The sequence below is a fragment of the Spinacia oleracea genome, chromosome 4, assembly GCF_020520425.1.
Source record: "Spinacia oleracea cultivar Varoflay chromosome 4, BTI_SOV_V1, whole genome shotgun sequence".
Lineage (NCBI taxonomy): Eukaryota > Viridiplantae > Streptophyta > Magnoliopsida > Caryophyllales > Amaranthaceae > Spinacia > Spinacia oleracea.
In genome coordinates, this window is record NC_079490.1 from 126,603,683 (window position 1) to 126,630,940 (window position 27,258).

Genomic DNA, 27,258 nt, shown 5'->3' on the forward strand with positions numbered 1-27,258 from the left:
TTAACCTTTTAAAATGTTTTTCCACAATTTTTTTCATAATCAAAACATGTTAAAAGTTATTTCATACAAAAACAATGAGTAAAAATGATCCCGGTATACAATAACTTTATTGTACATCTTATGCGTGTAAGATTTTTTGTATGCCAATACTAATGTAACATTAATTAGTGAGTACCACAACCATGCATAAGTAACGTTTTATTTATTTATTTTTTATTTTTTTATTTTTTATTTTTAACATGGGATAAGAAACAGGAAAAATAAAAAGCACTAAATAACAAAAACTAAAAAATCTGAAAACAAATAAACGAGCGACGCTGCACAAAAGCAAAAACGGAGTAAGGGTAAGACGAATAAACGAGCGGAGAAGCAGAGGCAAAAGGAAAAAGGAAAGGAAAACCAGAGGAGAGAGGAATGAAATAAATTAGGAGAAAGAAATAAATTTCTTAGGAATCAGAAAACAGAAAAGAGAGAAAGTAAAAAAAATAAATGTGGAAATATGTAAGCAACAAGGTTTGAACCTTGGTTGATTGAACAAGCATTATAAAGCTTGCAAAGGGAAGGGATGCAAAAAATGTCCTTAGGAATAGTGGATTTCATGTATTTGTGACTCAAAACACTATTACTAAGCATAGTGTTCAAAATGTGAGTATTTTAAAGGTTAGAGATAAATATAAATTTTAAAAGATAATTATAAGTTCAAAAATTAGATCGTAATATTTACTTTTTGATCTATTTTATAATTATAAAAAGTAATCTTGTTATTTTTATTTACTTTTTTAATCTATTCTATTATTATAAAGAGTAATCTGAAAATTCTACTCAGTGACATGGACATCTTACGTGCACACTCTGAATGCTCTTGAAAAAAATCCCATATAGGGTGAGGTTCCAGTGAGAACCACCTTAAGGTGAGAACTTATCTTAACATGAGAACCACCTTTGTAGCCGTTTGATCACATGAAATCTGATGGCCATTATATGCGCATATTAGTAAGGTAAATATATAAATCTCTTAATTAATGTCGCCTACTGCAATCAAGCAAGATAGTTAATGCCTCAAATTTTACAGCAATGATTTTCTCCCAAGTGTTGATTCTTCAAAAAAAAAAAAATGAATTTAAAAAACTTAGGTTAATATCATATATTTTTCTGCACAATCTAATTACAATTCCAGAAGTTTCAGCTCAACATATATGTGTAGACACCTAATTTGTGTCTCCCCTAATGGGATGATGACGAGACCATTATCCTTGCTAGGTGGTTGGTGCAACTCTGTGCGGAAGTCCCAATTGCTAAGATATATTCCAAAATCCAAAATTCAAAGTCCAATTCCCGAACCCGTTCCCATTCCGGAACTCGGTACAAAATTCAATTTGCAAAAATCAAATTCAAAATCCAAACAAAATATCACCAAATGGACCCCTCCATTGGTTTTACAAGGTCGTTTCCAATCGAAATGACATTAAGCAATGAAAAATCGGGCGCCGATCCATAAAACTCAGCATGCCGGCCCCGTCCCGTAAAACCGAGTGCAAAATACGAATTAAGAATACGAAAAAGGGAGTGTTTTCAGTCGCAAGCTTCCTTAGCCTCCAAGCAAAGCTACGTGCCAAAAATTGTACAATTCGTACAAAGGTACAACACTACAAAACAATGCACAAGGACGGTGTCATCGTCCTTGTTTGGCGGAACCTGAGACACGTCAGCAGCGCCAGGCGTTGGCCTTGCGCTAGGCGCTGACGTGTCTTGGCGTTTAGCCACTTAACCTTCTATTTAAACCCTCATTTCCACACCAAGGGAGAGGCATATTTCAATACAACGTCGTAATTTCAATTTTTTCTCTCAACTTCCAATAGAAAATTCAAGTTTCCAAATCTACAATTTCCACTACAATTTCTAAAATATTAAAGCAATTGGGAGCACAAATCGAAAAACTAACCTAATCCTAAATAGGTAATTCCGAATCCCTAAATCAAGTCATTATGATAATTTCTACTTTTCTACATTTCTAAATTCAATATATAATTCCAATGATGTTGTCATTTGAGTTCATGCTCATGATGAACTAGGAAACATGCCCAAAAGTGGCATCTTTGTGGAGGTTTTCACTCTTGAAACTCTTCCCAAATGATTTCTAAGCACATTTTCAATATAAAATATGTAAGATTCAAGTATTTATTTCGAAAATGATTAGTAAAGTGAAGAACTTTCATACTTGAAAGGTTTCTCCTTTACAACAATCATCATACAATTTTACAAAATACAAATCTTTTCAAAGTTCAAGGATGTTTGGAAAAGTGCAAATCCTTTTCCAAACTAGAACACATGAACATTCAACTTTCTATGTTCAAATACAAGTTCTATTTTCAATATTCAATGATGTTTAAGTGAGATCAACTCTTCCTTAAACTAGAATCAATTTCAAGTTATGGGGAATATTAAAGGTGAGGCCTTTTTCACATTAAAATGTCTAATCTTTAAGAACCAAGTCTCCTAATTTCAATATTCAAGTTCAATATTCAAGTTCTATTTCAATAATCAAAGTCAAGGATGCTTTATGATAAGAAACTCATCTAAAGTTGAGATTTTTTTATAGAATTGAATCCGTGTCGGGCACACTTATTATTAAGTAGTTGTTTGGCGTTAGGATCTCAAGTACAATAATACACTTTCAATATCCTCATTTAAATATTGTCATTTAAATATCATCATTTCAATACCGCACTTTCAATACCGCATTTCAATACCGCAATTTCAATAACGCACTTTCAATATCGCACTTTCAATAATGCACTTTCAATATCGCACCTCTATTTATATGTTTGCAATTTCTATTCCGCACTCTTTACTCACCTTTTTTTAAGGTGATATGGTTTTGTACGCATTTCAATAATTCGTACTATTTGTGATGATGCTTTACATGTTTATTGTTTTCATCACCCCACATGTTAAATACAATAATATACAAAAGGTTACATCACGCTTAACAAAGATATTTTTTGGACAAACTGGCCTTAGGCTCCCTTAAGTAACTTTAAAGCAAAGTAATCACGTAAAAGTAGCAAATACAATGTTCTAAATGCATGATTCAACCCACCTAGTGCCATGATTAGGATTTCACGAAAACGATCCTTGTCTTGTGTTTGAACGTAATTTTCAAGTTTGCCCAAAATAAGCGGTTCGTTTCTGTACCCGAATCTCACCCGGTTTCAAGATTCAATGCCTTATCCAAAAAGAGTCATATTAAGGTCTTTCCAAACTAGACCCTTAAACATGTTTGGTGGCGACTCCTTCGAATTTCAAATTTCAAAAGACGTAGGGGCATCTACGGGAAAATACAAAAAGAAAACCCCCCTTCAATCTGGCGACTCCACTGGGGAGTTCAAAATTCAATTCGAATATGCGGGCATTTCATGAGCATTCTGCCACTGCTTCGCTCAAGTGCTGAGTGTCAGCAGTAGCGCTGGGCGCAGCCCCTGCGTCTGGCACTGCTGCCTGCAATCAGCATAGTGGCCTACAGTGGCTCACTGCCCATTTTTGCTCAAACACTCGAGTGGGAGTTTAGCTCGGAAATTTTGAAATTCGAAGGGAACTCCCAAACTACGAGAACGAACGCCGAAGGGTAAACTTTTCAAGTACAATGTTCAAATACGATTGTGTTTTAGGCATATCATTGCACATTTTCGAAAACATTTATCTGTGCAAAATGAATTTCTACCTTGCCCAACATGAATGTGTACATTCGGGCTAGCCCCGGGGGTAACGGAATGGTCATTCTCCATACGGTTCCAGACTAAAGTGTCTGACCATTCCCGCGCCTACCGAAACTTGACATTTGCTTGATGTTCCTGACGTCAAGCATGGATGTCGTTTGCCAACAAACACTTCCCATTAGGTGGATGTGAAACGGTTGTTGCCGGATCTGCTTCTTAGTTAAGGACCTTTCGACACCCAAGCCAACCACTTGCATCATACAAAAATTAGACCGACCTTTGGTTGAGAACTTTGCATGTCGCATTCATATTCATGCTAGTGTGACAACGTGCTATTTGTGCATTGTGTGGGCATCTTTTCACGCGTGAATGGCTAACCTTGAGTTCTAGTTTTGCCAAAACCATTAGCCTCCAACTAGGAAACCTAATTCCTAGGAGCATCATCCAAACCTCATGCATTTAAAATCGCCGATATAGGGTCTTCTAGAAGTGCCACTCTATTTGATTCAAAGCCCATATACACGCCTCACGCGCAAATTCCAAATTCAAATCCAACGGCGTCTTAATGCCGGATTTTCGAGTCAAATTCCAAATTCAAATTCCAATCCAACGGCGTCATAATGCCGGATTTCTGAGTCAAATTTCAAATTCCAAATTCCTATCCAACGACGTCATAAATGCCGGATTTTCGAGTCAAAATTCCCAATTCAAGTTCAAAAGTCCAATCCAACGGCGTTATAATGCCGGATTTTCAAAGTCAAAATTCCAAATTCAAGCCTCAAAAAACCCAATCCAACGGCGTTGCAATGCCGGATTTCCAAATCAAATTTCCAAACTCAAGCTTCAAAAACCCAATCCAACGGCGTCATAATGCCGGATTTTTCAAATCCAAGTCCTATGTGCAAAATCCCAAGTCCAAACGTCCAAATCTATGATGGCGTAATATCGAATTTTTCAAGACCTTACTCAAAATCTTTCAAGATCAAGTTCCAAATCCAATTTTCAAATACCTCAAACCTACGGCGGCATAATGCCGAATTTTCAAGTCCAAAATTCCAAGTTCAAAGTCTCATTTTCTACACAAAACTTCTCTTGTCGAATTCCCAATTCAAATTCCAAATCGAACTCAAGTGTCAAAATTCGATGTTCAAACTACAAAAATTTTCACCTACCATTATTCTCAAATACCAATTCCAAAACATTTCCAATGGGTTGAAACTCCCTATAAATAATACAAAATTCAATGTCAATCCCAATGGGTTGAAATTCCCCTAAAATATTCCTAGTTATATTGCTGGGTTGAAAATCCCTTGAAATATTTCCAAAAAACACTTCCAATGGGTTGAAATCCCCCTAAAATAGTTCCAACGTGCTGCAAATCCTGGAACAAGTTTCCTCACTTCCTATGGGTTGAAAATCCCCTGAAATAATTCCAAAAAACACTTCCAGTGGGTTGAAACTCCCTTGAAATAATCCAAACCCCTTTGCTAATTCCAAAAATATTTTCAATAGGTTGAAAATCCCTAGAAATAATACAAAATTCAAAAACATTCCTATTGGGTTGAAATCCCCCTAAAATATTTCTAAATTCCATGACGGTTTGAAACTCCCTAGAAATAATACAAAATCCAATGCCGCTTCCAACGGGTTGAAATTCCCTTTAAATATTCCAAGTTCTAATGTCGGGTTGAAATTCCCTTGAAATATTTCAAGTTCTATGCCGGGTTGAAATTCCCTTAAAATATTCCAAGTTCTATGACCGAGGTGAAAGTCCCTTTAAATAATATAAGAAGGTAGCCTCCACAAAAAGAATGAAGCTCCTTTCCAAATATTTCGGACGGGTTGTGAGTCTCGATACATGTATAAATTCGAATACAAATCCCTATAGGTTGAAATCCCTTTGAAGTATTTCCAATGGGTCGCAAACCCCAATACAAATACAAAAACCCAAAATCCCAAATCTTCGAAGTGGCACTTAGAGTCAAGTCTAGGTCTCATTCATTGCATGTATGTCATACCATGTGTCGGGAAGTTCAAGTTCTAAATCCAAGTCATGTGTCAAATAGGTGCCTGGACTCACTTTCTCAAAATACAATTCAAGATGACCTCCTTGGCAACGGATGTAGCTGAGCTCTATGACCGTATTGAGGAAGCTGAGGCTCGCATTAGGGCTCTCGAAAACAATTGTTGTGGGTCCTTTTGAAGTGGAGGAAATCCTTCATACCCCTGCGAACTATCTCAACAACCAGGAACTTACACTTGGCCCTGTGCAATCTAATGTGTCAAATGAAGATTCAGGGGCTGAGTTCATTACTTGGTTACCTCAAGAGGATATCTGTGGAATATGGGCTAGAGACAATGAAGATGTATACCATTGTCCTCCTATCGAGAACATCTCTGATGATGAATGTCAAGAAATTGTGAATGCCGATTGGTACTGGGCACTAAGGCAGAAAACAGTGTTCAAGTCATGACTCGATCCGGCCGAATTCAAGAGCCAGTCAACACGGCAATCCCAGCAACTAATATTCCTCCACTCACTGAGGAGAATCCCTTGATCAAACAATTGAAACGTACAAAAGCAGAGGTTAATATCTGGCAGCTTATGGCTTCCTCTGTTGAGCATCACACTGCTCTGATCAATGTTCTAGTCAAACTGAAGGTCACTCCGAAAGTCACTCCTAATGAACTGGTCGTGTTACTAGCAAATCCGAAAGAAGGGATTACCTTTACAAATGAAGGCCTCCCACCTGAGGGGGCAAGCCACCACAAAGCACTCTATCTGATTGTTGAATACTAGGAAAAAATCATTCCCATGACTCTCGTGGACAATGGATCAGCCATCAACGTGTGCCCGCTCCGCACCGCTGAAAATTTGTGATTTTTCTAGCTCCTCCCAAGGCGTCCGCGTCTATGACAATACTCGTCGGGAAGCAATGGGAACCCTCACCGTCCTAGCTAATATGGACCGGGTCCAATTGAGCGCAAAGTGAGCTTTCAAGTGCTCAACATCAAAGCAAGTTTCAATCTCCTTCTCGGAAGACCTTGGATCCATGATCTCAAAGTTGTGCCATCTTCACTCCATAAGAAAGTTCCAATGGAGGTCAAGGGGAACATCATTACCCTAAATGCGTCCCATCCAAGGAATAAGATAGCTGACAAAGCTCTGATACTGATAGAGCATGATGACAATGACGAAGACCTTTGGGGGTTCAGTGCCGTGGTAGGAGCCATTGAATCCAAAATGAATCCCATGGCCTAGCACATAATGGTCAAACGTGGACGCTTCTTGGGCACCACCCTGCAACCACATATCGAGTCTCATTTCAAGACCGCGGGACAGACTAATTTCTTTGGTCTGGGATACAAGACAACTAAGAACGATAGCAAGCAACAAGAGGCTAAGCTGAGGGCCCGTCGGGCAGGTAACGATCAATTTAAGCTACATCCCCATCAGCGTACACTCAACGTAAAGAAGGATAATGTAGGGGTTTGTTTTTTTGTGCTCGAATTGCTTTTTTCCCTACAAGGGGGCGATTTTTAGAAACCTTTGAATTTTTGGATCTTGAAGGAGTCGCCACCAAACATTATTTTAGGGTCCCGTTTGGAAAGACCAAGAGTGACTCGATTTGGATAAGGCTTTGAATCTTCGAAACGGATGGGTGAGATCCGGACACGGGAACGAGATGCTTATTCCGCGAGCTTTAGAAATTATTCAAGTACGTAGCACAACATTTTCGAAAATACCCTAGTTTAGACTATGTGGGTTTGAATTTAGAACAAATTGAATTTATACTTTGTATTGTGGTCACTTTGCTTTAAAGTTAATTTAAGGGAACCTATGATCGGTTTGTCCAAGAAATTATCTTTGTTAGGCGTGACGTAACCTTGCATTTTGTTGTATTTAACATGTGCGGTGATGAAAGCAATAAAGCAAATAAAACAACATCACAATGATAAATAAGTGCGGAATTAGTAAATACAAGACCCCCTAGAAATGGACTAGGGAGTAGGTCCACATTGCCTAGAAGGACTAGGCAAGTAAAGTTGCATAATTGAAAGTACGAAATTGAAATGCGTTATTGAAAGTGCGGAATTGAAAGGTGCATAATTGAAATTGCAATTTTGAAATTTGAACTTGGGCACATGAAATTCGAACGCCAAACGGTTACTTAAAAATAAGTGCGTTCGACACGAATTCAAAGCCAAAAATCTCAACTTGGGAGAAGTTGCTCACCCCAAAGTATCCTAGATTTTGCATATTGAACTTGAACTTGAAAGCTTGAAACTTGAAATATTGAACTTTAAATACTTGAACTTGGACTTGAAATATTGAACTTGAACTTGAAATATTGAAATTAAGAGACTTGAATCTCAACGATCGGGCCTTTTTATGTTGAAAAGGTTAGATATTTGATGTGCTCTTACTTTGAAAAAATCCTAGTTTAGGGAAGTAGTCATGAGCAACCCTAAACATTGTTGGATCTTGAAATTTGAAAACTTGAACTTGTATATTGAAAAATGGAGTCTTGAATCTCAAAGAATAAACCTTTAAAAGTTAAAAAGGCATCTCCATGTTTGCAAATGATTCTAGTTCAAAGAAGTGATTACAAAAAACTTTGAACATCCTTGAATCTTGAAAGTTTGCATTTTTGTATTTTGAAAAGTTTAGATTTTGAAGAAATGTATGATTGTTGCAAGTGACGTTTTTAAGAGTAAAATGCCAACTTACTAATCATTTTGAAATAGAAAATCATAGCAACATTGAATAGATTAGGGTTGGGATTCAGAATTACCTAGTTATGTTTAGGCAAGATTTCCGATTAGAACTCCCAATTTCTTAAATCTTGAAGATTGTATTGTGTTTTTGAAGGATTTTGTATTGATTTTTGTATTGAATTTTGAGGTGCAAATTTTGTATTACGACGTTGTATGTCGATTTTGCCTCCTTAAACTGCTCAGAATTAAGGCTATTTATAGGGGAGTTTGCTGCTAAACGCCAGCCAATGCCAGCGCCGTGCGCGGCTGGCAACGACCAGTGCTGGTGACGTGGCATGGATTCTGCCAAAAAGGACGGAAAGATGCCGTCCTTGCTTTTGGATAGTATTGCTGTACCATTGTACGATTTGTATGACCTTGGCACGTAGCGATTTCTTGGGGATTAAGACTTGATTTTGCGTCTAAAAACAAGCCGTTTCGGGTTTTTGAATTCGGTTTTGAGGGACGAGGCCCAGCTTGCCCGGTTTTCTGGGTCGGCGCCCGAATTTGACTTGCCTTATATGATTTTGAGTGGAAAAGGCCTTGTAAAACCAATGGGATATTCCATTGGGTGAGAATGTGAGATTGCACTTGGATTTTGAAATTGATCTTGGAATTTGTATTTTGTACTGAGTTCCGGAATGGGAACGACCTCGGGGATTGGATTTTGGCTCTTGGATTTTGGACATGCTTTTAGCAATTGGAATTTCCGCACGGAGTTTCTCCAACTACCTAACAAGGATAATGGTATCGTCATCATCCCAATGGGGAGACACAAATTAGGTGTCTACAGAAGCCCCCACTTTGACTGAGCGTTCGGTTTGGAAAGCGCAAGTCAAAGTACTTCGAAAGGGACGGAGAATGATCAAGGTGTTCTGTAATCAAGACCATTCTTTGTACGCCGGTACCTGCACAAAACAGGCATTAGAAAAAAAGGATAGAGTCTACCTCCGTTCGGCTGTGACGACTCCGACTTGTACTTGTACTACACTTCCGCTTTAGGACGGATCTTGGCATCGAAAATTTTGAATTTTGAATTCTTGAATTTTGAACTTTGAATTTTTTTTGAATACCCGAAGTTAATCCTTTGGGGATGTGCTTCGCTGGGGACAAGAGCTTTTTACTAGCCCTTGAAATTTTGAAATTTCGGCTGACTTTCCTGGAGCTTGGGTCCGTTGGGAATCGAACGCCTAAATTGTTGCATTTTTTGGACTTTGGATTCTTGAAATGCTCATCTGTTTGTACTTAAAAATATAGATATATACCCGTATTGTCGGAAAGTAGCACGATTTGATGTTTGATGCCTGGTGCAGAAAACCGTAGTAGTAAAGGACGTGCAATCAGCACGGGAGACCGCGCGCGCTGAAGATTCCTGCGCATGCAGCAGGCAACGTTGGGCGCTGGGCTCGGTGTGCGACACGGGGCTGCACTATATAAGCGCCCCTTACCGTGCCATTTGAAGAGCCATCTCTTGCTTTCTTGCTTTCTTTTCTCTCTCATAGGTCGAATTGTCTTCCCTTGGTTTTGCTCTTGCCTTGTCCATGTAAGTATTCCATGTTTTGCTTACGAAATAAACTCTAGGATTGCATGTAGATTTGAATTTTTGCACTTTGAAATGATGATAGCATGATAGTAGGCTTCTTGAATCTTGTAGAAATTTGTTTGATAGCCACTCGAACTTGAACTGTTGGAACTTGTAGTCTTGAATTTTTGAATTTTTGAAATTTTTTATTGAACTTATATCTGCTTTGGCGTGGGTAGCCTAGGCGTTGATGTAGAACTTGTATACCTGCTTTGGCATGGGTAGCCTAGGCGTTGGTGTAGAACTTATATTCCTGCTTCGGCATGGATAGCCTAGGCGTTGGTGTAAAACTTGTATACCTGCTTTGGCATGGATAGCCTAGGCGTTGGTGTAAAGGTCCCTGGTTGGGTCTATACCGCTGCTGGGATTTTTTGAATTTTGACTTTTGTATGGGCTAGTATAGGATAGCCCCCAGTTTAGAATCTTGATGTTTTGTATTTTGTATGACTTAGTATGCCTCGTCACACTCGAAGAAAGCTTGCCGAACGCTCAGTGGTTCGAGCGGCGATGGAGGATGCTTCGGATGATGAAGCGGCCGCCACAAATGTGCCGGAGGGGGGCATGATTCCCTGAAGATTACCTGCTTTCGTTGGCACTGGTTGGAGTCCTTCCGATCTAGTGTTCCGACCGGATTTTCATTTGTCTTAGCGGCCTCGCGCTGGCTTGGTGATTCTTGTACTGTGCTTTGAATTTGTGTTTTGAACTTGTATAGGTTTTGAACTGATTCGTTCATCCATAGGCCGATGGAGAGCCGTTTCGCACCTTTTGGTCCTTGGTGGAAATTCAGAAGGCTTTCCGAGCCATCCGTGCTGACGAGGAGGCTATGGAAATCTGGTTGCAGACGGGCCTGGTCGATTTCTAGCGTGCCTTGGGAGATACTCCGAGGAGAATGGGGATCAAACCCCGGCTACAGGCTTTGCTGGAGCGGTGGTGGGATACCACCAACACTTTCCATATGGCATGGGGGGAGATCATCATTACTCCCTTCGAGTTCGCCATGATTACGGGCCTTCCTTTTTCCGAGAGGATCGTGATTTTTGACTCTAGGATAAAGTGGTTCTCGAATACCGCCAGGGACTTGCTCGGCCCTGTTGCTGATTTGGCGGATGATGACACTCATGCTTCTGTGACGGTGATTATGGACGCTATCCGTAGTGTAGGCATATCTGCGTAGCAGAGGGTTCGACTTTTCCTCTTGGCTCTGGTGAGCAGAGTGATGGCCCCGAGTAGGAACAACCGGGTGCACATCGGTTTCCTGACAGCTTTGCAGGATTTGAGGGCTGTTTTGAGCCTCTACTGGGGTGGTATGGCATACGACCACCTCTTGTATGAGATGAAGTGGGCTTCTCGGACTGCGCCCGAGGGCGAACCGAGCATTGCTGCTTTGTGGAGTGTGTTGGAGGTATATGGGACTCCTTGTACTTTGTATCTTGTACTTGTATGCTTGTATCTTGAACTTGACTGATGCTTTTCTTGTTTTTGAAAGATTTAGATGTACGAGCACTTCCCGACTTTGGCGCCGGCTCGTACTAGAGATGCGGCTGACCTGTATGCTGCCTCTTGGATAGGAGCGGTGCGGTGGAGGGTGCCTCTGTCGGCCTCCCGCAGAGCTTGGCGGGTTCTACCCGTCAGTGAGGTAAACTCTTGTACTGTTTTGTTCTCTTGTATTTGTATTTGTATAGTTACCTGAATTGTCTGCTCTGTAGGTGGTTTGGCGTCCTTTTGCTGACGCGCCTATACCTGTTTTGGCCACTCGGGCCCATTTCTTGTCTTCGAGGCGGGTCTTGCTCCCGGGCGTGTATCGCCATATGTGGTACCTAGGGGAGCGCGTGTCCCTTCAGCACAGTACGGGGGACAGGCTTGTCCCTAAGGATCCACCGGGGTCTATGTTGGCGCCAGACGATGAACTCACCCAGCTCTATTTGAATGCTGGTGATGCTGTTTTCCTCCCTTGGGAGACTTTGTAGATAGGAGGGGCCGCTATGAGGACCTTCTGGGAAGACTCGCTCCACCTGTACGCTTCGTACTGCCGGTGAGCTTTCGAATCTTGTATTCTTGTATTCATGTATTCTTGTATTCTTGTATTCTTGTATGTTGGTTTGATTGTATGATTGGATGATTGTATGTAGGAGGAGGAGGTTGATCCTGAGGACATCCTCTATGCTGATAGGGTCATCCGCTATGAGAACTCGGACGGGGAACATGTGGAGGTGACCATTCTTGTAGCTTCTCCTCCGCACCGGAGATCGTATGATGCTGTACCTGAGCATTATGCAGCTGTAAGTACTTGTATTTGCTTGAAATTGATTGTAGTCTTGTATTTGGAAATTGATCTTGAATTTTGTATGCAGGCGCCTCGGGTGAGAGTGCGTCGCTGGATGCTTCTTATTGATTCCTTGAAGAGGCATTGTGCCAAGCTGACCCAGAAGCTTTCTGGCCGGGACAGAGAGGTGCTTTTCTTGACTTTGAAATTTGTATTTTGGAAAACAAAAACTTGGATATTGACTCTTGAAATTTGTACTTTGTATAGGAGCGCCGTCGAGGTCGCAGAGGTTCCGTTGACAGGGAGCCTCAGGTAGAGACTTCATTGAGGCAGGAAGAACCAAGCTTGGATCTGGGACAGGGGTCCCATGCTGGTACTTTCCAGAGGCATTCTGATGCTGGTAGGGGAGCTGCCCCTTTTGTATACGTTGATCCCACCAGGCATTCTTTCGGGGATGCGAGCAGTTCGAGGCCTTTTGTTCCTCCCCCTGGTTACTACTTCGGAGGGAGTGGTCCTCAGCCTTGGGGTGCGGATGCTTGGGCTTATTGGTCGGAGATGGAGAGGATGCGTCAGGCTCAGATGTTTGGGACACCGCCCCTGTTCATGGGGATGTCGCCGCCTTATCAGTACCCTTCCCCTCAGTAGGGAGTTTATCCTTCTCCTGGCACTCTTTGTATCTCGGAGCAGGAGCCTGGTACCCCCAGTACAGAGCTGGATCGGGATCTGGAGCGTTACCAAAGCCGCAACAGGGGCAAAGAGCCTGTGATTGACATTACGGCTGGTGATGACTCGGATTGACCCTGCATGGTAGCGAGTTTCAGCTTGCCTTGGTTTGATTTTTTTGTATGGATGGTACTTGTATTGTACGGTTTTGGAACTTGAATTTTGTATGGTTGTATGGTTTTGACCTTGAATTGGTTTGGAATTTTGAAGCTTGGTTTTTGTATGTTTGAAAATTTGAACTTGTATGCGTTGTGTGTGTCTTTGAAATTTGTAGGTATATGCATGCATGAGGAATTTGCAAAAAATTTGAAAAAATTTGCCGCATTTTTTCGGGTGTATATACCCACTATAAGCCTCAACTTTGACTGAGGTTTTTTGGTTAGGAAAAGTGCAAGTCAAAGTATATTCAACTTTTGCTATGCATATGCAAACTTGACTTAGGACGCCGATCTAGGACTAGAATGCTTGACTTTTGAATAAATTGACCCGAAATCTGCCAAGCGTTGACTCGGACTGCTTGAAATAGCGTAGCTTGCGACTTTGGAATCTTGAATAATGGAGGTTGTACTCTGCTGTCCGAAGCACTAAAGGGTGTGTACTCGGAGTCATAAAGGAGGACGGTGGCCTCGTCCTTCGTTGCAGGCCCCTGCGTTTGGCGCAGGGCTCGGCGCCTGGCGCTAGTGTGCTGTCGTGCAAGCCGACTCTTGTATAAATAGGGAGCTTGTCGGATCATTCTTATGCAACAATCCTTCCCTGCTATCCTTTGCATATTGCTTCCTCACGAAAAAGAAGAGAGAATATGGCTATGTCTTTTGAGAATGCCTTTAACTTGTGGGTCGGTTTGCTAGGCAAATTGGAGAAAATGGAGCTTGATGGCCTGCATCTTGGGGTGCTCGCCTCCTTTCGATTTGTAAAACTTGATGTGCACTTCATTCTTGCTGCTCTGGAGGCTTGGGATCCGAATCATCATGTTTTCCGCTTCGGGAATAATGAGGTATGTCCCCTCCCTGAAGAATTTAGTGCCATATTGGGGTGGCCCATTATGCTGGAGCCATGCATGCCTAGTGTTGAAGAACACTTTTTCTTGGGTTTTGAACGAAATTTGGGCTTGAAGCCCCCACTTTTGAGTGCTGTTGTATATGGAAGAGGGGTGGATTTGTCCCTCCTTGTCACCTATTTTGCTGGGCTTGATGTCCCCAAGGCTTTCCGCTTGAGGGCTTTGAGTTTTTGTATCTTTGCTCGCTTCCTCTTTTCGAAACAAGGGTTTGGCAATGGTGACGCCTCCTTAATAGAGATTGTAGAGCAATTTGCTAATGGTCGGGATCCAATGCCACTCGTGATTGGCGAAACATTGATGGGCCTCGACATGTTGAAATCGGACCCCTCTTCCTTGCCGTCGGGAAGTCCGATATTACTCCAAGTAAGGATCTGGAGCTTTCTTGTATATTGAACTTGTACTTGTATTTTGAAGGTTGAATATTGAAATGCTTTTCTTGTATATTCCCCAAGGTCTGGCTTTTGGAGAGGCTCATGCTGGTGGCACCACCGGAGAACATGGAAAGCTATAATAGAAAGGGATTCACTGTGCGGCGCATGGTATATGGCCGGCTTTCTTTGGATGAGTGGCAAAGTGCACTTTCTGGAATTGGATCTTCTATAAGGTGGGTAGTTCCTTGGTGGAGAATTGCTGCTATGAGACATGCTCCAGGTTCTACTATTTTGAGGGTGCCAAGCCTCACAATGCTGGTCTTCTACTCGCCTGCTAGAGTGATGAGACAGTATGGCTTGAAACAAGAAGTCCCGGACTGTGCTGAAGAGAACCCGAAACCTGTTGCGCTGAATGCAAATCGACTTGAAGTTTGGAGGCGGTATTGGGTCGCCAAACCATTATGGAGTTTTCAATACCCGCCCGAGCCTGATACTCTGTCTGCAGGGTACATTGTATGGATGAATGGCCCAAGCCAGAGGGACATTTCTTTCTCCGGACCAGCTAGAGTCCGGGGTTCAAGAGCTAGACGCCCCGCATCAACTGATATTGAGGAAGGTGACGGGAGTGTAGCCCGTCCGGTGCTTGACCGTTTGGAGTGCAAAGGAGGTTCGTCATCCTCCCGTCTTGGAAGACTAGCAAGTTCCTTCTCCCGCCGCTTGGGCAAGGGGAAGATTGATGATTGATTGCAGGAAGAGCCAGGGGATAGTACTCAAGGTGCCAAGACTCAAGAGTATAGTCGCCCGACCCTAGATCTTTGTAGGCTAATGTGTTTGAAGTTGTATTGGAAGGAGTTGTGTTTTAAGAATGTGTTTGGAAAATGTGTTTAGGAAGTGAAAAGGCTTTTGAACTTTGCTTCACTTGATCCTGACCTTGTATTAGCTTTGAAGGCTTTAGAGCTAAATAGATGGTTATTGTGTTAAATTCCGCTTAAACATGCTTTGCTTTGAATTGGCACGTTTGGAATAAAGACAACAAAAATTGAATTTTGAATTTAATTTGATTTTTAGGATGCCCTTAATTGAGGAAATTTTGAATTTTTTTGTATTAAAGTGGCCGGGCCTTGAAATGAGGTTGCCTACGTGTCCCGTTAAGGAATCAGGCTGGACGTAGTTCTAACCCTTACAGGACTTTGAATTGGATTCTTGAATTTGAACATAGAACTTAGACATAGAACTTCTTGAGTTGATCGAGGTTTGTCACATATCGGAATTCTGTTCCATCGATGTCTGTTAGTTCGACTACTCCCCCGGAGAGGATTTTCTTGACAATGTATGGGCCTGCCCAGTTGGGTTTGAATTTTCCCCTTGGGCCCATGGTGCTTTTGCGAAGGGCTTTCAGGACAAGCTCGCCTTCCTTGATGTTTTGGGTTCTGACCCTTTTGTTGAAATGCCTGGCCACTCGGCGCTGATAGACTTGTACATGGTGAGAGGCTTGAAGCCGATGCTCATCAAGCATGATTAGCTCATCATACCTTGCTTGTACCCATGCAGCTTCTAGGATTTTGCTTTCGAGGACTATCCTTAGAGAAGGTATCTCCAGCTCGATAGGTTGTACTGCCTCCATTCTATAGACCAATGAGAATGGGGTTGCACCAGTTGAAGTGCGAATTGAAGTTCGATACCCCCACAATGCGAAGTGCAGCTTCTGGGGACAGTATTTGTAATTGGTTGTCATTTTCATGATGATGGTTTTGATATTCTTGTTGGCTGCTTCGACTGCCCCATTGGTTTGTGGGCGATAAGGCGAAGAGCGATGGTGTTGAATTTTGTACTCGGTGAATAGATCTTCACACTCTCCTTGAAAATGGGTTCCCTGGTCACTAATGAACGCGTGAGGAACTCTGTATCTGCATATAATGTTTTCTTGTATGAACTGGGCCACTTGCTTGGAACCCAACACTTTGAATGACCTGGCTTCGACCCATTTGGTGAAATAGTCGATAGCGACCAGTATGAACTCATGACCCCTGGTGCCCGTTGGAGCGACTTTGCCAATAACGTCTATACCCCAGGCTGAGAATGGCCACGACGATGATTGAGAGTATAGAAATGATAGGGGAATGTGCTTTAGATTCGCACACTTTTGACAGGTTGGACATTTCTTGACAAAGAAGTAGCAATCCCGTTTGAGGGTAGTCTAGTAGTATCAAGCCCTGATGATTTTGAGGGCCAACATCTTCCCGTTCATGTGGGTGCCACAGACTCCGGCATGTATGTTGTCCATGAATCTTTGAGCTTCGTGCTTGTCAACACATCGGAGATTAGGGCCGCTAGGGGACCTCTTGTATAGAATGCCGCTTTCTATGATGAAATTGGCTGATTGTAGTCGCAGAGCCCTTTGATTCTTGCTTGAAAAGTGCGGGGGATACTCTGAATTTTGCAGATACCTTTGGATGTCTGTAAACCAAGGTTCATCTCTGTCTTGCTCGACATCGTCAATAGCATGGACATATGCTGCTTCTTGACGCGTTTCAATTGTAAGTGGCATTTCGGCCATGCCATTTGGAATGTTGATCATTGAGGCCAGCTTTGCCAATGCATCGGCGAATTGGTCCTCCTCTCTCGGGAGGTATGTATAGCGAAGCTCTTCTACTTGCTCAGACAGCTGCTCAAGATAGGACTGGTATGGAGCCAAGCTCTCGCTCCTTACTTTCCATTTGCCGGAAATTTGATTGATGATTAGGGAGGAATCCCCGTAGACTCGAAGTTTCTGGACACCTAGTGCTAAGGCGGCTTCCAGGCCCATGATGCATGCTTCATATTCTGCCGCATTGTTTGTGACGTTGAATTGTAGTTTTGCTGATATAGGAATGTGAGTGCCGTCTGGGGCTACTAGAATTACTCCAACACCACATCCGTTTTGATTTGACGCACCGTCAAAATGCATTGACCAACTGTCATCATTTGTCATTAAGATTTGCTCATCGGGTAAGTCGTAATCATCCTCTTCTGCCTTGATAGGACAGTCGGCTAGGAAGTCTGAGACTGCTGAACCCTTGATTGACTTTTGCGGAATGTATTTGAGATCGAATTCTGCTAGCATGACCAACCATCTGGACAACCGTCCGTTGAGAGCTGGTTTTTCGAATAAGTACATGAGAGGATCCGCTTTGCTGATTATATGCACTGTATGGGAGAGCATGTAGTGCCGTAGTTTCTTTGTGGACCAAACCAAGGCGATGCTGAGTTTCTCGAGTTGAGTGTATTTGGTCTCGTACTCGATTAGCTTTTTGCTTATGTAGTATACGACATTCTCCTTGCCTTCAATTTCCTGGGCGAGCATGGCCCCTACTGCCGAATCTGTTGTTGTGAGGTAGAGCCTGAGGGGAATCCCTGACATGGCTAGCTTTAGTACTGGTGGGTTGGAAAGGTAGTTCTTGATAGTGTCGAACGCATGTTGACAGTCATCATCCCACACCTTGGGCTCGCTTTTCCGGAGCTTTCGAAATACCGGTTCACAGATCATAGTGAGTCTTGAAATGAACCTACTGATATATTTTAGTCTGCCGAGAAAACCCCAAATTTCCTTTTCATTAGTTGGTGGTTGCATCTCTAGAATTGCTTTGATTTTCGAAGGATCAGCCTCGATGCCCCGAGAGCTGATAACATATCCGAGCAACTTGCCTGACGTTACCCCGAATGCGCACTTTTGAGGATTGAGCCTCATGTTGTATTGCCTGAGCCTGTTGAAAAACTTTTGAAGTACTGAGGTATGCTCGTGTCGCTCTTTGGATTTGACAATCATGTCGTCGACATATACCTCAATTTCCCTATGAATCATATCGCTCATGATGGCTGTGGCTGTTCTTTGATAGGTAGCCCCTGCGTTCTTTAGTCCGAACGGCATTACTGTGTAGCAATATGTACCCCACTGAGTGATGAAGGTTGTCTTCTCCATATCCTCCTCTGCCATAGGAATCTGATTGAAGCCTGCATACATGTCCATAAAAGAGAGTAAGGCATGATTTGCGGTGTTGTTGACCAAGATGTCGATGTGAGGCAATGGAAAACCGTCTTTAGGGCTGGCCCTGTTATGATCTCTGTAGTCCACACATATTCGTACTTTGCCGTCTTTCTTTGGAATTGGGACGACATTTGCGATCCATTCTGGATATTTTGCTTCTCGAATAAACCCGACCCTCTAGCTGCTTGGAGACCTCTTCTTGAATTTTAAGGGAAACGTCCGGTTTCATGCGACGGAGTTTCTGCTTGATGGGCTTTGAACCTGGAATGAGGGGAATTGTATGCTGACCGATGCTTGGATCAACCCCTGGAATATCATGATAGGACCATGCGAAGACGTCTATGTACTCTGATAGTAGCTTGATAAGATCATCCCGCTCTGCTTGAGAAAGAGTTAGACCAATCTGAACTAGTTTTGAATCACCGTTGTTAGAAAGGTTAATTTTTTCTGTTTCCTCAATTATGGGCGTCTTGTTTTCTTGATTTTCAATAGCTTTTAGAATTTCAAGGCCAGTTTCTTATGAAGCAAGGTTGTTTGGATTAGGATTGTGTTTTGAATTAGAACTCGAAGAGTAAGCAGAAATTGAAGTGTTATTGAAATCAGCAATCATTACATCGACTGTTTTGACTTGAAGCTCGGCCTTTAGAGGCTCTTGATTGATGCAAGACTCTAGTCCTAGACTCTTAGACTCGTTGCTAGACTCAAAAATTGAAAGACAGACTCTGGACTTGAACAAAGACACTAATCGTAAAGATAGATCTCGGGGTATTCCCAAACATCCACGTCATCGTCATAGTCATCATAGGCGGGGCTACATGCACAGATCTTCAAGACTTGATCCCAGAATTGGTCCCACGTGCTGTAGGGAAATGCAGCGAAGCAGCCTTTGCATGAAGTATTGAGCCCTAAGAGGAACATTCTCACCATTTTGCCCTCTGGCAGCTCAGGCTTGATTGTACGAGCATATATTGCCCATCTGTAGTAGTATTCTTGGATGCACTCATCTTTTTCCTGGTGTATAGCCGGCTTTTGTTTGATGGAAGTGTCGCGGAAGCTCGAAACTTTGAGGGTGAGGCAGGCAGGGCCGTGCAATATTTCCTCGAACCAAGGCTCTCCGAATAGTAGATCAAAGTTGGCAGGCACATCGATGACTAGGAATTCAGCACTGTTGTAGTAGGTGTCGAAGGAAAAGACCAAATAGAGGACTCCCAGGACTTTGTATGTGACACCTTGGAGTTTGACGGTCTGCTGGGCAGTCAGCATGAGATCGTAATCGGAGAAGCCCAAAGCCTTCAAGGTGGCGAGGGAACATATGTTTTTTTGAATGTCGGTGGTTACCCTAGGTTCGGGAATCACCCAGTTTTGAGCACTTGGAAGGAGATGGCAGAAGCTTGGAACCATCAGCTCGTAACCTGGCTTGTATATTGTAGAGATTAAATTGCATGGAAATTCCTCTCCTTCATCTTCACAGTCAAAAAAGAGATGGCTTGGACCGAGGGAGTTTGTTTGGCTCCAGGAGGTAAGGGCAAGGTCTTGTTGTCGACCATATTCTGGATCAAATGCTTGAGCTTGAAGCAGTCTTCGATGTCATGGCCCTTACCTTGATGGTATTTGCAATGGGCTGCTGGATCCCAGCTCTTGGATCTTTTGTCGACTGGAGGATCGGGTGTAGGGCCGAGTGATGTGATGACCTGCTTTTCGACCAGCCGATCGAATGCCTCACTGTAAGACATCCCGAGGTTTGTAAAGACCCTTTGTGGTCTGCCATGAAAGTTGCGCTGATTGGTGTTGTCCTTGAAATTGTTCGGCTTTGGACCTTGAGGAGCCTCTAGAGCGTTGACCTCGTGGACCTTGTGTGTTGCTTCAGCTTTCTTACCCTTCCACTTTTCAGCTTGTGGAGCCGAGACTGTTGGTGCTTTCATCAAGTCGTCCTCTATATCGACCCCAATGTCATAGGTTCTCTTGAAGCTTTCCAAGCCTAGGTACTTCATGTGAGTATTATATTTCGGAAGAAGTCCAGCAATGAAGATCTTGACCAGTTCTCTCTCGGAGGGTCGGGTCACCATTTGGGATGCCATTTCTCTCCACCGTTTGAGGTAATTAGTGAAGCCTTCATGAGGTCCTTGCCTGAGAACCTCTAGCTCCCTTAGAGTAGTTTGAAGTTGAATATTGGGCTGATACTGCTCCATGAATGCTCGAGCGACCGCTTCCCATGTACTGGTTTGATGCTCTTTGAGTGAGTAATACCACTTCTGGCAGACAGGTTCTAGGGACATAGGGAATACCATAGGGTATAGCTCGAGTTCGACCCCCTTAATGGCCATTGTAGCTCTGAAGTTCTTGAGGTGATACTTAGGATTGTCAGTCGACTTGAATTTTGGAATGTCATTGGCGGAGAACTTGTCTGGCAGATTCGCCTTCCCCTTGAGATTGTCCTCCATTGAGGTGTCAAAATAGTTCTCTTGATTGGTGACCTTATTAACCAGACTCTCGATCTTCTTAGTTAAGTCATCGGTGGGTGCGGCCTGTTCCACAATACCCAGTCGGTTGTTTATGCTCTCCATATTGGTGCAGAGGCTGGCGACAACTGCTGTAGACACCTACTTTTGTCCCCATTCCCGAAAGGGAAGGTTCGATGATGAGAACACAAATCTCCACTTGGCAACGCATCTCCTATAAAATAACGAATCTCAATCACCCATTCATTTCAGTCAAAACTGCTATTTATAGTAACCTGCTAAGAATAGTAACCGCCATAAAAGGTAGTTGTTAAAAGTGGCAAAGTCATAAAAGATAGAAACTTGTCAGAGTTAGGTGTTGCACTCCAACATAAATCCTAAAAGAGATAGAATTTGCATTCCTGATATAATTCGAAAATAAGAGTTACGTATTAATTAAATTCCTAACGAACCTAGAGTTCGTAATGGGCCCAGACGCATTCCGTCATAAGTTAATACGCACTAAAAGAGTCGGATAAATCTCAAAGGCTCCGTGTTCTAAGAGTCCAATTCTGACAAAGAACTCGGCCCAGATCCCATTTTCAACGCTTGGACCTGGGCGCCGAAATCTTCGGCGCCCAGCCCTGGGCGCTGAAAATTCCTGGGGCCGTTTTATCTCAGGATTCTTTTTGGATCTGTATCCTAAAACTCTATCTTTCCACACACCATTTTCCTATAAATACAGCCTCAAAACCGACGTGAAGGAAACACACAATTCCATAACCTGAGTATTGACTCTAGCATTAAGCCTAGCCTCACGCTGCGAAATTGATTCAGCGTTCTGTCGCAATCGACCCAAAAGTCGAACAGAACGCATCTTGCCCCTTGTAGCTGATGAATTAAGCCTAAATACTGGAACATTGCTTGGAAACCCGAGATTCGTTAAATAAAAGGAGAAATAGCAAAGCCAAGTGGTTAGTTTTCTAAGAACCGTAACGCACCTCTCAAGGGTGCGTTGTAATGTGTCCCTTATATGATTTAATCGCTTTCATCACCCTTTTATAAAATTGTCAAACTATTAACTTGATTGATCTATCACGCCTAATAAGATAATACCTTGGACAATTGAATTATCATGCTAGGTACCTTAAATCAATCTAAATAAGATAATCACGGTCGATATAATGTTATGAGTTGCATATTGCTAAAATCAATTCAGAATAGTTTAATAGTTTAACGCATGTCCCTTCAATTATTTATGCTGAGCTAGTAAGGATAACCTGCCTCTGGAGTTATCGATGAGCACTCCTCTCGGTAGTTACAGTCCCCCGAACTCTCAATCTCTGCCCTTTGGGTGTACGTTGAGCGATCCCCACATCAGGGATCACAAGGGAACCTATGGCCGTCGTGGTCGAACATAATTGCACTCCCTTTATGTCACGATAAACGGGTTTTGTCAGTTTTTCTCATTGTCGTTAAAAACTGAATGGCGACTCCTATATTACTAGTCGATTGGGTGTAAACTCACAGGAAATCCAATTACACTTGATCTGACAACGTCACGCCCACGAGGGACGAGGTCACGCATTAGCCTCGTGTTTTTTTGACCCCCTCACAGTGGCGACTCCGCTGGGGAACGTTAATGAAATACTCGTGCTCGTAGGTAATCAAAATAGCCGAAGGGTGAAACGATCCTACTTCGCGTTTATTTCCTTATCAAGTTGGGACGACCTGAAAATCAGCATATTAATGTGAACGGACAGAACCACATAACGAATCTTGGCTCCCTTGGTGTGTTTCATCTCGGAAGTTGGGACTAAGGATACCCATCGCCACTCGGGGGGTGCATACGCTTCGAATGTTGTCCACTCGGCACTTTCGCTAGTAGTACACCTGTCCCAAACCCATTCGCACGCCCACTAGGTCCCTATCATTGGTGCATGCCCCCTTGGCTTACATCGTGATTGGCCTCTTGGGACGAAATTCGTCTGTTGAATGCACTACCTCGACCGGGGCACGTGTTGGATCTACGATAGAAGCGGTACCAAGCCAGGCACAAATATTACCCATAGAAGCCTATCATAAACTACGTGACATAATAATTTTTGCTTCATGTTGTAATGCTAGTTATGTGTAGCAAATTATGTGATTGTGTTGTGATTGTTGTGACAAATAATACCGGAAAACCAACGACCCTAAAAATTGCCCAAACATTCATAAACACCGATTGGCCAAAGAGTTATACCAAAATACGTGTTCCGCAACCCCGGGCGATCGCCACAAAAAAAAAAGCGACGCCTAGGACGGCCTGTAACGAATTCCACAACGCTGTACAACGCGTAAAGGACGTTATTAGGCAAGCACGCAAAGTTAAGTCGTACGAAAAAGGATAGTCGAACAGAATACGAGCACCAGTCAGGGACGCATTTTCAACGCCCCTGGCTGGGCGCCAATTATTTTCTACGCCCCTGCTGGGCGCTGAAGTTGCTGCCTCGCCTTTGGGTCAGGCACGGTAGCCTCGGTGCCCGCGCATAAAATATACGTAGCAATGAAAAATTCGTAACAAATTTGCTACGAGGACGTATGAAAAAGGCACTCGATTCTAAGAACGAATTACAAAATAAACAACTCCTTGTGTCGTTATTAGGCCTCCTATGACGGCAATGTTCGGCACCCAAAACCGAGCATGCCAATTAAAATAACCTTGAATGTCACGCGGGAAAATGTTTCAAAAATCCGAAGAATGACTAAAAGAAGAGCCAAAGTGTACCAACATAAGTGAGAATAGAAAACCAATAGAAAGAGTCGGAAGTCTAGACTGAGTAATGCTTAACTTTGGGCCTAAACTTTAGCTTGTCTTATGCATAGGGCTGGGTCTGCCACTTGGTGTCGATCTGAAAATCAAAGGTTAGTGCGTCTCGAAGCTACATCACCAACACAAGGTCTAGTAACTTCAAGCTCCATCCGCCATTCCCCCTTTCAAGGATCTCCGCTTCTCCCACCTCGATTCGCACCCTCAAACACGTCCATGGAAGAATTACGAGACCAAATGGTCCAAATGACCCAACTTATGAACCAACTGAGAATGGAAAACGAATCCTTAGCAGCGGCGCAAGCCAAAAATGACCTCGATAACGAGAAAAAGATCGAAAAAATGGTTCTGCAGCAAACCATGGGGAGCAAGTACTTCTCCCTCGATCCTAAACCTTTTCCCGGCAAACTACCGGAAAAGTTCAGTTCATCTGACTTACCAAAGTTCAAAGCCATGGACAATCCCCGTGATCATCTCTTGAGCTTCGTGAATGCCATGAACTTGAAAGGTGTGGACAAGTCCATGTATTTTCCCGCCTTTCCTTTGTCCTTGGAACCTGTGCCACTCAAATGGTACTACCACCAGGATCCTCAACTCTTCCCCACTTGGGAGGACTTTGTCAACGTCTTCGTCAAGCAATACTCGTCAAACATGGATTTTCAAGTCACCATGCGCGAGCTGGAAGTACTCTTCCAAAAGAAAAATGAAGGTTTCACGACCTATTTTGCTAGATGGAGAGACCAAGCGGCCCAACTAATCAATAGGCCTCCTGAAACTGAATTGGTCCAAAAATTCATTAACAAACTAGACCCAGCTTATAAACAACACCTTAGGTACTTGGGCCTTGATACCTTCAAAAGGGTTTATGATGTAGGAATAAAGATTGAGGATGACCTTGCAAAAACAGTACAAAGCAAGCCTGCATACAAAAATAACACCTACAACAGGGGCCACACACCTCAAGCCCAAGAGGTCCACGCCGTAGAGGAAACCCCAACCCGAAGGAGCCCTGGAAGGTGGACCCGAGATCGAAAGTTTTCCCCACTCGGGTCGACTCTGGTACAAGCCTTCCAAAGACTAACCAATCAAGGAAAGCTAAGGCCCATAGGCCCCACACCCGACCCTCCATTCAAAAACAAATATTGGGTCGAGGGCACCTATTGCAAATTCCATCAAGGAAATGGGCACGATACTGAAAACTGCTGGAATCTAAAAAACACGATCCAAGATATGATAGAGGATGAAGTAATACCTCTCCCTAACGTTGGCAACAACAACAACAAGAGCCCACTCGGTTCTTGTCACATCTCTCTTGATCAACCAGAAAATAAAAACTTTGACCCTACGGTGTACATTACGCCTCAAGGTGCTCCACTCGCCATGGTCCCTATGGATCAAATCGAGAGAGAAGTGTGCGGTGTGTGGGATGATGATGCGGAAGATGTCTACCTGTCTCAAGTATCGGACCAGGACCTCTTTACTGAAACTTGGCCCGGGCATGCTCCCATTGACACCACCCCTTAAGAGCCCGAAGTTGACAATCTCACTCGGTCCGGAAGGGTATACCAACATGATATTCGCCCACCTCCCCGGGACGACATCCCAGTCAGACAGACTCTTGAAAATGTACGGCACACCACCGTCGCAGAAGTCATCGAAAATCCTCTCCTGAAGCAACTAAAAAGAACTAAAGCCGAGATTACCATCTGGGATCTCATGTGCACTTCAAAGGAACATCGTGAAAAACTTATTCGCTCACTTGACCTCATCTCAGTCCCTACGGATATCACACCTGACTCGTTGGTTAACCACGTCACAAGAGATGTTGAGGAAAAAGCAATAGTTTTACTGACAAAGACTTACCTAAAGAAGGAGGCGCCCACAACAAGGCCCTCTATCTAGTGGTTGGATGCAAAGGACAAAACATCCCCCTAGAACTCGTAGATAACGGTTCAGCGGTAAATGTTTGCCCATCGCGAACCGCCCATTGCTTGGGGCTAGGAAACGATGACTTCCAAACCTCCACACAAGGGGTACGATCTTATGATAACTCTCGAAGGCCTGTGTTGGGAAAAATCAACCTCACAATACAAACCGGGCCCGTGGCACGTACTACGGAGTTTCAAATAATCGACATCAAGCCCACTTTCAACCTCCTCTTAGGACGCCCTTGGCTCCATGACTTAGGAGGTGTGGCTTCTACCTTGCACCAAATGGTTAAACTTAAGCATAACGGGGTAATTCTGGAAATACGCGCCCCTCCTCTGGACGTCAGTTGTACCATGGTCGGAACAGCCGAAACTGCAGAAGACCTTTACGGTTTTCAAGTGGGTGAAGCCATCCAAGTCATTGAGGACTATAATCTAGCATTTCTAGATCCACATGCATCCCGGGTCAACCCTAAAATATTGCTAGCTCAAGGCTATTTCCCGGGAACTCCATTGGGCATAAGGAAGAAGAAATACGTGTTCCATCCCCTACCCAACAAATCTACTCCCTTTGGCCTAGGCTATGAACCCACGGAGGAAGATATTGCTGACCACTTGTCTAGGCTACGCCTTAAGCCAGCCAAGACAAAACAAACCACCCTCCTTCCCCCATATCAAAGAACCCTCAACGGTGTGTTTGTCCGGGAAGGAGAAGAACACCCATGCTGTGACTTCCCTGAACCCTTCGTTCAGGATGGCCTGCTAAAACCCGAATTTGAAATTTTCCTTGATTGTCATACTTTGGATGAGGCACCCCACCTCACCAAGACTGAAACAACTGAAATATTGGACAACCAAGCTCTATGGACATTGTTTAACGAATCAAGGCCTATGGAAGACGAGACTGTAATGACTACCCTAGCCCTACAAGATGAAAGTTTCGATCCAACTCGGTTAATCGCTCCTACACTAGAAGAGGCCGAGAACGGATGGGTGAAGACATGTCAGTGGGTCAACGCAAAGGGAATAAAGTTCAAGATGAGTACAGGCGAAGGACCAAGGTTCTACGAGACTGAACCCAAGGCTTGAGCCGTAGAGAGCACTTTAGCAAAACGCCTAGTAGTTCTTTAGATGATAGAAAGAATAAAACTTTAGATATGGTCCTAGGAACCCTTAGAATATTGGTTAATTTATTTCAGTGTGTTTTCCTTACTTTTAAAATTAATAAAGGCGTAAAATTTCTCCTGAAATATTAATCTAACACTAAAAAAGCACTAATCATACTTGCAAATATAAAAAACAAAGCGGCCCACTTTAGGCCCAATAGCAAGCCCCATTCGGTCTTAAATCGTGACATCGAAACCAATTCCCGAAATCCACAAAATAAACCATACCATCCCCTCCATATTTCCGAGACTTAAGGGTCAAGCCTGTGCGACCCAAAGAAACCAAAAAGAAATCAAATCCAAACAATGAAAATGTTGCTCAAAAAAAACATAACCCCCATTATCCACATCATTAGCAACACGCACCTCAACCCACCTAAAAGCCTACGCAAAGATCTTCATATCTTCCGCACCCCAACT